The sequence below is a fragment of the Parus major genome, chromosome 14, assembly GCF_001522545.3.
Source record: "Parus major isolate Abel chromosome 14, Parus_major1.1, whole genome shotgun sequence".
NCBI classification, from domain to species: domain Eukaryota; kingdom Metazoa; phylum Chordata; class Aves; order Passeriformes; family Paridae; genus Parus; species Parus major.
In genome coordinates, this window is record NC_031783.1 from 8,520,994 (window position 1) to 8,534,504 (window position 13,511).

The following is a 13,511-nucleotide window of genomic DNA, read 5'->3' on the forward strand; positions in this document are numbered from 1 at the left end:
GCTCCCGCAGGACAATGCTGAAGGGAAATCAGAATTTTTAAAACCTTCTTCACCCTTCATTCCTTAAGGCTTTTGTATGTCACTACATAGTCCCAGGCATAACCAATAAAAGGATTTAGATTTAGGCTTGTTAGGTTAGGGTGGTGCAGCCCTGTCCTTTGTGCTACTGAGTGGGCTGGTCAGGTACATTGATATGTCCAGGAGGTCATGGTTTAGTGATAAAAGAGATATTTCATTACAGTGCATGCCTACTCAGCTGGAAAGAAGATGCCTTTTCACCCAAAGTGTGTAGGGTTGAGCCCCACAGACCAGCACTGTGTGTTGGAAGAACCCCCTGGGTTTCTGAGGCTGCCAGGGCAAACCAAGAGGGATGTACACGTGCAATGTGTGTGAGGCTGCTCAAGGAGGTGTGTCTGATGGGATGCACACAAGATACAGTAGGTGGCTTATGGAAATAAATAAAGATGTGATCCTTACTCTCTGAAAACCTCTGGCTGCTTAGGGTGGATAGTGGTGGACCATCAGGGGACTAAGTAAGGACTTCTGAACCTTTGGATTTCCATGGTCTTGTTTGAGAAGCAGTTTAGCTTTTGTTTGGAAACACAACCAGGAGCAAGTAAAGCTCTGGTCTTGTGAGGGCTTGAGTAAGTTACTTTTCTCAGAGTCAGTAAGACTGTTCATGTGCTTAAATGCTTAATAGCTTTTTAGCTTTAGATTTTTTGAGTGGTACTGAAACTCCTGTCCACCTTCCCAAGTTAAACATGCTGGAAAAATATGGTTTTTTTCTGCTTTTACAGTGGATGTCTTCATGAAAGTAAGTTAGAGTCTACTGGTTCAGCTTTTATGTGGATGTATTCCTTTTGAAAAGAACTTTTTCCAAACCATTCATTGAAATAACCAGCAGAAGTGTACAAAGCAGTGTATAAAGCAGTGTAAATCCTGTGAATTCAGCTTTGTCTGTTTTTTCCCCGAGCTATTTAACCAACAGGTTTGTTTTTTTTAAGTTCTTCTCATGCTTCTGCAACAGACCTGAGGAAAGAAGTCTTTTATTGCCTCCAGAAAGAGATGTGATTTTGCCTGGAGCCTTTTCTTAGGGGGAGTAAGTACATCAGCAGGGCTGGAAGCCTGACTCACTGTTTTGAAGCTAAGTGAAGCTCATCAGCAAAACAAAACACAAGAGAAGGGGATGGCAATGGAGCAAGTGGTGGCTAAAAAGTGCCACATCCAGTTTGCAGCACTATGAGTCTCTCAACTTGCCAGGTAACAACAGTGAAATGCCACAAGGAGCTGGAGGCTAAGGAAGAACCTCTGCCATCTATTTTCTGTTGTGCTGCTGCCACTTCTAAGTCTGGCCCAGTTTTGAACATCCTGAGCAATTGGGCTTCCCTGGAGAGGGCCATTTCTGTAATAGAAGCATATGTTTCCTCAGAGCTAGAATTGTCTCCAGGGCCCAGTTCAGGTAGCTGCTCGTGTGCTGAGGAGAGCTGATTGTAGTAAGAATCTTTTCCTATCTCCCCATCTGGAACTCTCAGTAGAGCCTCACAGGAGGCTCTGATGCACGTGACATGTTCCTGTTGTAAGAGGAAATTTATTCACATTCACCAACAGTTCCCTCTCTCCTGCCCTGCAGATGGAGAGGCCACAGAAAGTAAATCTGCTCCTCATACCTCGGTTGGCTTGATTAAATCTTCTTGAAGAACTTCTCTGCCTCCCTGCACCAAGAGCTTCTAACACAGGATGAACTGGGTTTCCACCTTTGATTTGCTTTTGCTTCACTAAAGTAACATTTGTGAAATACTTTGTAATATATCAGAATTAAGGGCCCAAAGTAAAGATGAAGATTGCTCTTGTGTTCTGTGTGTAAATGGTATTTGGAGGGGCTTCTGTCCTTCAAACAACTTCAAACCACTTTTGGCCTAAATGAAATGAATTTGGTTGTTCTGCTCTCTGAATTGTGCAGTAACAGAACCCCAGACAGAAATGTCAATAAAGCCAATTCAAAACTAACCACAATGCTTGCTTCTACTTATAGCTCTTTATTTTCAAGCTTCTTGCTGCTTTCTAAAGGGATGACATTTATGTGGGCCACGGTGAGGAGAGCACTGCTTTGCTGAATTAACACGCAGATGCCTCTGAAGGAGGAGGACAATTCCTGAAGCTCATCTCCTAAACAGCCACATGCTTAGGCAGCAAATGATGTTTATTGTTTTCCTAAGGGCAGTTTATTGTTTTCATGGCATGCTACATAACAATAACAGGTGGCTGTACTTCACTTGAAAATTTCAGAGGTACTTGAACTTGGTTCGTTTTCTTTTATTTATTTTTTTAGAGGAAATGAGCCTTCCTAGAAACAACCAGACAGTGATCCTGGGGGCAGGAGGATGGAGGGACAAGTTAGTCACACACACCCCCATCCAGGCAGGCTGTGGAACAAAAGCTCTGGAGACTTCAGAAGACAAGAGCCATTTACTGAGGGACTGGGGTAGAACCAAATGTTGTGTTGTTGCAACACATTGCTATGAGTAACATGCCTGGAAATAGCAAAGGTGAAACTGGAAGGACAATGAAGGAGTGTGTAAAGGGATTGGGAGAGGCTGTGTGAAGTCTCTCAAAGGAAGAGGTGTTGTTTGGCCAAAAATATGTGTGTTAACAGTTACAAGAGGCCAGGGACATTGGCAAGAGAACTGGTTTGCAGCCTGATCAAGGCTGTCTTACCTGTGTAGTAGTGCTGCAGGAATTAAACTCAGAGCAGCTACAGAGAAGATGATATCTGTAGGAATGACAAGTCTTAGCTTATACCTTATTTGATGCTTGTATATAATCTCTCTGCAATGAAACCCTTTTCTTCAAAGCAATATTTTTATCTTTCTGTACTGTTGGGATGCAGGATAATTGAGTCAAATCCTACTCCTTTTGAGTTAAAGAACTGTCTTTTTTAGTAGCATTCTGCAGGTCTCTCCAGACTTGGAAGGTGAGGGAGACCTTTCTATGTTCTCATAAAAGCCATTAAGGAAAAAAAAGGTGATTATGGAAGTTCTTTACTGGAGCCTCCTCAATACCTATGCATTGGCAGGCTCCAGTTTTATGAGAGAACAGTGAAGATTTATTCATTTTTAAGGTCAGAAGTGTTTCTTGTTGCCAGGGAAGGCTGTGGGTGGATCATGGCTTCTGCAGCTTGTGCTGCAGGTCCCCAGCCTGCACCCTCAGGCTCCCCAGCCCTGGAGACTCCTCTTCATTCCTTCTTCCTCTGGCCTGGTATCTCCTTGCAGACCCCATGAAGGTTACAACAGGTCTCAAACACTGTCTGTAATGGAGCTTTGCCTATGTGAACCTACTGAAAACAAGTTTAAAGCTTTTAAACACCAATTATTTCCTTCTAGAATTAAATGTTTATTCCCTGAACTCCCTTTTAGGTTTCAGCTGACAAATCTCATTGTAATTAATTTGAGCTCTATTGTGAGTACATTTTCCAAGGGAACAGAAAGCAGATGTGATAAATGCCTGAACACGAGATTTAACCTAACATCTGTTGTTTTAAAGAATTACAAAACGAACTGTGTTTTGTTTATGTTTAATTGGTAGATGATACACCTAATTTTCCATTGTACTCTTTTTCAGGTTACATTGAAGACATCTGATAGAAATGTGCACTGAGATAAACTCATTTGACCTGTCCAGTTTGCAGTGGTTATGACAAATTAGTGCTATTTTTGCAATAGTGATCATATAGGTGGTATTTCAGATAAAATTAATCTGTTACACACAAGAGAAGTCAAACTCTTTCTGGAAGACAAGAAAGTGAAAAGGATCCATCACGAGCTTGTATGATGTATTTGTATGATGCTTAACTATGGAATTACTGGGCTAATTCATATTTTTAGCATAAGCATATGCTTAAATCCTTTGCTGGATTTAGACACAAATAAATTAGAATTAAAAAGTAACTACTTGACAAATACTTCTGGAGATGGAGGCTAATTTATCCTCTCCCTAAGATGAAAAGAAAGCATATGAGATGCATGTCACAGACTCTGCATTTCCTCCACTGTGATTTTAAAAAGTTGGAAAAGAAAGTACTTGAATGTTCAAGTTTGCTTGGGCTGGAAATTCCAAGTGGTTTAACTAGAAAAGGTGTGGCATGCACAGACCTGGCAGTGGAATGCTGACAAATGGGGGTGACACTTCCTTACCCTGCTACTGAGCAGAAATCAACTCCAGCCTGTGAATACCAAGAAGGGTGAAAACAGTTTAGATTATTGCTTATTTTAAAATCATTGTACCAATCACTTTTACTAATTATTGAAAAAAGAATAAGATATTATTACAACATCACAGTGCATTACTGTTTGTCATGCTACACCTCATTAGGCCTCATTTCAGGATCAAGTCACAGAGTTAAGTACTCTGCTCTGAAGTTTAGGGTTTCCTATGCAAACACCATGTTTGGCTGGTGTGGTTAAATCCTCCCTGCACGTCTCAGAAAAATGATTTGGATTTGGAGCTTTTCTTTAAGAAAACACATAATCTTCCCTGTATTTCCTTGGTGCTTTTGCGTTACTGGAGCGCAGCGAGCACCAGCCACATCGGTGCTCCTGTGTGGCACGGTCACAACTGGCTGGTGACAGGGCTCCTACAGACAGTGTCCTGTCAGGGGTGGTGCCTCTGGCACGGCTGTGCCTGGCACGGGCATGCACAGCAGCACCCCTGCAACCCTGCAGCTCCTGTAACCCCTGCAACCCTGCAACCCTGCAACCCTGCAGCCCCTGCAGCCCTGCAGCCCTGCAATGCTGCAGCTGTGTGAGTGCTGAGCGCGGCCAGCCTCTGCTGGGAACGAGAGAAGGCCCTGCAGCATCACCTTCATTTGCTGTGGGAAGGAACAGGGGGCACAGAGGAGTGAGGCTCCATGGAAAAGAGGCTGATGGCAGACTGATTTTGTGGCCAATTAAATAGATTGCATGGCCCCTTGTTAACTTCTGCCCGTCCACCAAAGGAGCAGCCAGCCTGAGCAGAATAAGATTACTTTCTCCTTTTACATAAACCTTTCACATGCTATCCCCCACTGTTAATTAAGTAGATTAAAGGTTCTGGCTTCCTTGAACTCCTCTTTTCTTGTCTGATACACTTTGAATTAGATGTAACCATTATAAAATGATCAGAAGAAAAGACTGATTTTTTTTCTCACTTTCTAGGTATTGTGGGTATTTTTAGGTACCACACTTAGCAGATACAGCAAAAATCCCTGCAGGTGGATGCTTAAAGTGGTTATAAAAGCCACTATTAATTTGGTTTAATTTCCTTGATATAAAAAAAAAAAATCTTATTTTGAATTTTCAGCAAGAGTAATTTGTCTGTCAGTGGACACATTCTCCTCCTTCAGGGTTGAATCTTTGTTGTTGTTATTGTTCTAGGTAAAAAGAGTAACTGCTTAATCAAAAAGTAGTGCCATTAAAAATGTTAATGAGCTTTGTATCCAGTCTTATTCTAGTGTAGTTCCACTGACTGTGCCATGATTTCTCTTGATTTACTTTGGCATAAGCGAGGCATAAGCAGAATCCGTCTTGGGTTAGCCACAGCTTTACTGTAATCCATGAGGTCAATGAGAGCACAAAAGGAAAGAAGCTCTACATAATCAGAAATCAAATAATACAATCCCCCAACAGCTCACTTAGTGCTTGCTGCTGATGTCAAACATATGTCCAAGCCCACACTAGAGGCACCACCAGCAGCTGCCCAGGGGAAGAGCAAGACCAGTCGTGTGCCTGAGCCCTGAGACTAGAAATGGTTTTGATTAAATTCATGTCATTTTACAGGCAGGTGCAGCACTCTGATATCTTTATGTTTATTCTGCAGTTCACCTTCCTCTGTCTATGGCAGGAGGAAAAAATGTTGGAACACATCATTGAAGAAAAGAAGAAAAAAAAGAAAGGGAGGAAAACAAACTGAAAAAATGGAACTTGTCAGTATGAGCAGGGAGAGGGATGTAACTGCAAACAACCTGATGTGGCTCAACTCAACCGAGACCATGGAGCAATTCTCCGTGCAGCAGCAGAGCTGCAGCGAGCCTGGCTTCTAGGTGGGGACTGGTTTCATTAACTTCAGTAAGATTGCTTCACTGAGTGGGATGAGCAGGACCTGGGTTTTAGAAAACTGCAGAGAATATTATTGTAGGGTTCTCAGATATTTTTCCCTGTTTAAATTGGCTCAGCAGGCCTTGCAAAAATCCCTGAGGGTTTGAACAAAAAATTATTTGCAGTTTCCTAGAGGCCAATAACTGTTTCTCCTCTAATCAGATATTGCCCTGAAGGGAGTTTTGGTCTCCCTGTGGATCAGGCATCGGTAATCTAAAGTTACTTAAATGGGGCCAATGCCTGCTTGCTGGCATGTTTTAAAGAGGGTTAGTAGTTTATTTTACATCCAAGTCCACAAAGGCTCAGGATGATATACAGTGTGTGGTAAGATTACATGGTAAAAGTTTCTGTCCTTGATGATATTAGTGCTTGGGCACACTTTTGACAAAGACATACAGCTGTGATTTTCCTACCTTGAACTTGAAAGAGAAGTCAGGATTTAATTTTATGTCAGCACCCGGAGGCTCTTTATTTCTTGCCTTTGCTCTTTATTGCTCCCACACTGCAAACACAGAAGTCTCCAATAATACAGCCTATGGAATCAGAAATGCAGGGTCATGCAGTGCTTGCTATTGGCCCCTGAAGTCCAACTTGGGCACTGCTATTAAAGCAGAGACTCCTCTGCCGTTGACTCTCCTCTTCCACTGCTGTTGGCCTGGGGACGCGAGAGCACTTACTGACCACAGAGCTCTTCTTCCAGACACAAATGGAACAGTTTTTTCCAAAGGGGCCACTGATCTTTGCCTGTGGAAGCTGTCACTGGCCAACAGTTCCAGTCTGAGGCCTCGAGTTGATCGTCGTGCACCTGCTCCTCATGGTTGATATGCAAGGGCTTTGGCAGATCAATGGCAAAATTAAATTCCAGAGTCAGACTTGGCTTTAATATTTTTTTAATAGATTTGAGTTTATGTGAGAAGGGAAAGGCAAATCATTAGGAGGATTTCAACCCTTTCTTTTTTTTTTTTCCTTTGTACCAGCAGTGTCTTGGGCCAGCTGATGCAAGTGAACCCCTGTTAATTTTGTTAAGTTCCTGGCAAGCATTGATGGGTGCTGTGCTAGCAAGGAGTTGCCTGCAGCTGTGGGTTGGATGCTCTTCTTTTAGTCTTTGTATGAGCTCACATAATTTTGAATTTCTCTTGCATGATATTGGTGGTAGATCTTAAAATACATTTTGGATCAGACAGCTGAGTGTTTCCCCATTTTCAGGGATTTGTAGTGTTTTGTGATGGTTGTACAATGACCAATTCAATAAGCACTTGTTTTGCAGTTTGAGGTAGCTAATGGATTTCAAAGCCATTTGCTATTGTAATTTTTTGGCCTAATTGTTTTCTGTCTGTAACTGTATGCCTTCACTTCCAGGACTGACTCTTACATGTAGTGAGACTGATGCAGATTCTGTCTACAAAATGACACTCTGTTCAATAGCAATCAGGGATGCAAACAGATGAGACAGAGGCTGCAAGATTATTTTCATCTGCCACTTGAAATGCAATTTCTAACCTGCTTTTGGAAAAAATGACACCCCAGTCTGAGAAAGTGGGTAACCTATCATTTTATGAGGCAATAATTTAAAACTGTTGGGCAGCTGACTAATGAAAGAGACAAACAGGCTGTACATGAGTCAAATTTCTGAGCTGGTTTTACAAAGGTGGTTTTTGCACAGGCTCCAATTTATAACCAATGTGCTTTTTGAGATCCTTGATTTGGTGTGGCATGTGGGAAGGGACTTGTAGGTCAGCACCATGTCTAACGTTAATGGGGTATCTAGTTTCTGTAAATATTGATTTCTCTTTGAACAGGTTGACTTTAATTTGTTTTTAATTAGTAATGGCAGATGTTCAGCTGGGAGAACATCTAGGGATCATTATTCTAATAATGTCCTATTAGCTTTTAAACCTTCCTCTTAATGTAAATCTGTAATTAGAGTGTTGTCTCTATCTGCTGCATCCTACTACCAATTCTATCTGTAAGCCAATACAGTGGGATGCCAAAAAGCTGCAGGGATTGTAAATTGTGTCTTATGACTCTGTGTTTTGGGTAATTGCACACTGAGGACAAAGCAGAATAAAGCAGCAGAACCACAGCAGCTGCCCCCACCTCCTCCCAGTCCATAGGAAGGATGTTCCCTTGGCTGGAGGATGCTTTGAGAGTGAGGTGGAGCAGTGGCTGTGTGTGTGTCCCACTGGCACAAGCAGAACCTGTGGGCAGAGCAGCCCTTGGGGAGGGTGGTGCTGTGTCCCACAGCCCTGCCTGCAGGACTGCCTGAGCTGATGTGTGCTGCCAGCCTGAGGAGCCTTTCCCTCTGCTGGAAGCTTTTGGCTTGGTGTGTGTTTAGAGGAAAGTTCCTCCCGTAGTCATTGCTTCCCCGGCTCACCCGTGTGCAGCTCCCAGCACAGCAGCACTGACTGGACACCTCCTTGTGTGATTCCTTGAAGAGATCTTGCATCCACACAGCTCCTCTGCTTCCCACCAAGCCATTCCAGCATCAAACTGACAGTGAGTCACCAAAGCATCAGCGAATCAGAGCTGTCTGTAGGTGCAAAATTTAGCTGGCTTAGTGGTTTTATCCAGGTACCTTGTCTCTTAAAAACAAAACCCAACACATTTCATTCACTGGTCTCTGGAGGCATATTCACTTTTACCCACATTGATCCTTCCTCGCAGATCCTTTACATCTGTGGATCCCAAAGGAGAAGTTAATGTCCTTTTTTGCACATATTGCAAACCAGCTGTGCAAAGACCTTGTTAACTGCTTACAGAAACGTTGGCCTTTTGATGGAGTTCATCATGGAGTTCAGGAGTAAATCCACAGTCCCCTGCTCCCACCCCAGTGTATTACTCACAAAACCCCAACCCATTCATATTTTCTAGTGCAATAGAAAATGCTAGTCCTTGCCATCAGACAGGAGGTATATGTGACCATGTCTATATATATTTCATGTTTCCCTTGAAAATATAGTGTCCTTAAACTTCTTCAGTGTGGAGGTTTTGTCTTGTACCCGCATTGAAACAAAACTACGCTCTGAAAAGCTCACTCCAACTTTCCAGCCTCCTGGAGGCAAACATTGAGTGGTATAAATCTGCCATGCTGCCTGTGAAAGATTTATTTCTAGTCCTGCAGTGACGTGATGATTTTGACTTACCTGCAGAAGTTTCCTGCCTTCTTCTCTTCCCATCCCTCTCACTGTAACTTTCTCTTCTCTTCCTGTGGGCACAGTGCTTAGCCACTACTTCAGTTTAAAATAAAAAATAGCAGTCTTAGGTATCAGACTCTCTTCTGGACCACTCTTGAAAGGTCACTCCAGACCCACGTGGCATGTTGAAGTTACCAGAACCTGCTGACCTGTTTCTCTTATTTATTCTACAGCCTTCACACTGACAGAACCTGCCTTTAGTAATCAGATAACCTGCACAGATGGAGTCAACAGGCAGCAGATGTAGGACAAGAACCTGGTTTCGTATCTTCCTTTGCATTTCTTTTACAAGATGAAGATACCTGATACACGTGAAAGCCAGAAGACCTGTAGTGATAGCTAATAAACTGCTGTCCTGATATACATGCTGATAAGCCCATCTTATTTCCTTTAAATCCACACCCTGCTGCCTCGCAGGGTGCCGTGCAGTCTGGCTTGAAGACTATCTTGCACATTACCTTGTGCTGGTTTAGGGAAGAAACTATTAGGGTTCTTTTTCTAATTACCTTGTATTTCTCAGTGTTTAACTTCATTCTTTCATTCAGACTGTGCTTGAAGCATATCCTGCCTGATATGACTAAGCTGTTGACTCACTTCTTTTATGGCTGCAATAAAACTAGATCTAACGACCAATGTCTGGATATCAACCACCAACAGCATTTGCAAAAAAAAAAAATCCAGATTGTTCCTTCTCAGTATTGTGTGTCCTGGTATAACTTCCACATAATTTACAATATCAGGCGAGCGTGGCACTAGTGTAATCACAGTTTTGTTTTCTTCTTTTATAAAGATTATCTGCTTTGCTTTAGCATTATCCCAATCCCTCCAGTTCTGAGTTTTAAATAGTGCTTGCTTGGAATCTGTCCCTGTAACCATTAGTGCTGGTAATTGCACTCAAAGACCTAAAGTAGACAATTAGCCTTGCACTGGGCCCTAGGGGTTTCATAATTCTATGAATTTGGAGCTCTCCTCAGTTTTGCCATCCATCTGGGGTAATTTGGTGGTCTCTCAGCCCCTGCTGTCATCTCAGGTGGGCTGTTGCCTGTGACTGTAGTGTCACATAAGGGGTGGGGAAGGACAAGCATCTGATTTTACTTGCAGGTTGACCGCAGCAAATTTCTGCAGTGCAAGGAAAGCTGGGGTGAGCATCTGCAGGAGAACATGACCCTTGCACTTCTGCTCATGTCTTCTCCAAGGTGAGAATGGGGCCTTTTCCTTGCCAGTGGCAAAATAATGGACTATTTGATGTAGAACAGGGCATGGATGAGAAGGAGAATCAGGGACCTGGAACTGATTCCCTTGAGCCTCCACCATCTGCTGTACTGAGGAAAGCCCACAGTAATTCTACACAATCAGTCCAGACTCAGGGAAATGATAGGTTTTAGCCCTAAGACATCTGCAATTGCAAGACTCCCAAATTGAGATTGTATCACAATATTTGATGCTGGACTCATTCAATTACATAAGATTCTCAGTTTCATTTAAAAAAAAAAAAAAGTTTCTGTACTGCAGAGTAGCAAAGATTAGCTTGCACAGATGAGCTGAGGGACTAGGCAAGGCTTACAGGCCAAAGGACTAAAGACTCTCACTTTTGTTTTTTAACATCTCATGATTTTAGAATCCATCTCACAAGAGACCCAGTCTCATAATGGGAAGTTGCTTTCAGTGAATGCAAAGTTTTATTTTTTAAAAAAAGTCCCAAACCAAACAACAGCATTTTCAGCAGATCTGAAGCTTTCTGTGAATTCCAATGACATTCAGCAAATACTTTGGGAGAAAAACTGGAGACATTTGCTTTGGATAAGCTGAATAATTTTTCTCAAGTATTCTAGCTTTTGCTTTGAAACAGCGTTTACATTCCAAAACTGAGTTGTTATTTAAAAAGTAAATTAAACAAAGAAAATAAACAAAAAACCAATAGGGGACAATTTTAAAAAAAATGGAAGGTACAGACATTTAGATTTGACAAATTATACACCCATTATATGTACAACTCTTATTCTGGAGATCAGGCTTTTTTGAGGATGAATGCTGCAGGTAAAGCTGCCCTGAAAAAATAAACTGAGGCTGGATTTTACATATGCTGCACTGGTTTGTGCCCTTAGTACCAATGGAGAAAAACCCCGCACTCCTGAGAATGTGGCCTCTTTCCTAAAGACAGCAGAAGTTTTTTTGATGTGCAAGCATTGGACTTCCTTTGGATTTCCTTTCCTTTGGCTTTCTTGTCTCGCCACAAACTTGGATCAACTGACTGTCCCATCTTCCTAGGTGTCATCAGCAGGACTTAAAAATACAATCTAAGCCTCGGTTCAAAAGATGTTCTGAGGTTATGTTGGATCATTTTGTCAAACTCAAGGATGCTAATTCTGAAATCTGTCTCTTTTTCTGACTGCTGCTTCTTGCTGCCTCTCAGGGGTTTTCCCCTGGGCTCTGAGCCCTGCCAGCTTTACCTGCAGGGTAACACAGAGCATGGGGGCTGCAGTGGGGAGCAGAGCTGTGCTCCCCTCCTGCAGCACAGCCAGAGCTCTCTGAGTGTGCCAAGGAGGAGAGCACTGCCAGCACCACTGTGACAAGGAATAGCTCTCTTCTGTTGCCACAATTTCATAGAATGGAAGCTCTTTAAGGTAGGGATGATCAATTTGCTTTCAGTGTCTAGTATGAGCTGAGGATTTCAGACCTTCCAGGTGTCAGCTGATGCCATCATTTGTATTAACCAGGTAACTGCTACCAGTGCCACCACTGGTCCACATTGCTTAAAGAGCCTCCAGACTTTCTGGAAACATCTGACCCTACAGGAAATGATCCATACACTTAAGGCTGTTTGGAGAAGGACACCAATCCTTTATCTGCATTATTTCATGTCAAGTTCTGCCTCTGAGATTCCTTAAATAAACAAAAAGCTGGAGAGGAAATGGCCTCTTGACAGTTTTGGGGGGGAAATAGCACCCTAGCTTTCCTCTGATAAAAGCAAGCAACAGTCCCAGGGAGATGTCTGAGGATGTGGTCCCACGTTTGGAATTCTGCCTGAGAAACCCCACAGGGTGGATTTATGCAGCTCTCACAGGGTCCAGGATTCCTGGAAAAAAAGGGACTTTTCAGTGTAGCTGAGCAAAAAGTCTTTATGCCCAGCTCTAGGAGCAGAACTGACTTTTGATAAGTGGTTGAGTGGTTTTAAACAATGAAAAATTAAAATAATCATTCAATTAAATGTGAGCAGATGCCCTGAAGTGAACTGGTGTGGCCAGATTTACAGTCTTATTGATGATAATGCATGGAAGCATTTGATCATTCTTATTTCATGGCTCTCTTGTTTAATATTATCCCTTTTTATAGATGAGGTTGTTTAAAAACCTGAGTTAAATTTTTGCAGCAGCGATACCTTTTCTGAAGAAAAAAAAAAAAAGGAAATTTCCAGGAAGTTTAGCTAGAGTATGCTGAGCCAGAGACAGGTCTTACTCAATTTTATTTAGAATAATTTTTAAAAGCTATTTAGATATCTATAGATGAGATTTAACAACTGGGATTTTCAGAATCTCTTAGGCAACAGTCCCTTTGAATACTTTTTGAGAAACAGGTGATTATTTCATATGGAAACAGAAATCCCTATTATTAGGGCAGCCCTGGCCCATTTGCTCCCCTGAGGGCAGGAGCTGCTTAGCACTTGCAGGGGCTATCATTGTATGAAAGCAGGATCTAAACCACTTTTTAAAGAAAAAATGCGCCTTTTTAAAAAATAAATATTTTTTTTGTCCTATTGTTTTGTAAAAACTAAAAGCTTCCCCTTTAGCAGATGTCATCCCTAACTATCTTGAATCTATGTCATTGTTACCCAAATATTTTTTCAAGGTTTGAGTTTGCTATTTTAGCTTACTTTTACACTCATGTAAGTGTTCTGAGTTAAGGGAAAGTGGTGGGGAGAAGCCCCAGCTTGGGGATCCTTCGTGTTATTGCATTCAGAAAATGGAAAGTATTCCTGAACACTGGATCCTAGCATAAAACACCTTGCTGCCTAATCCCCAGGTATGGGGAACTGCCCTGTGGAGCCAACACAACTTACAAGTCCTCATTTTTGTTTAATTCCTATGAGCTGTACTGCAGACCTGTTTCCTTTCCCTCTGCAGCCCACAGCAGAGCCGTGGTGTTGAGCAGGTCCTGCCTGCCTGAGCCATCCCTGGAGCTCTGCAGCCTG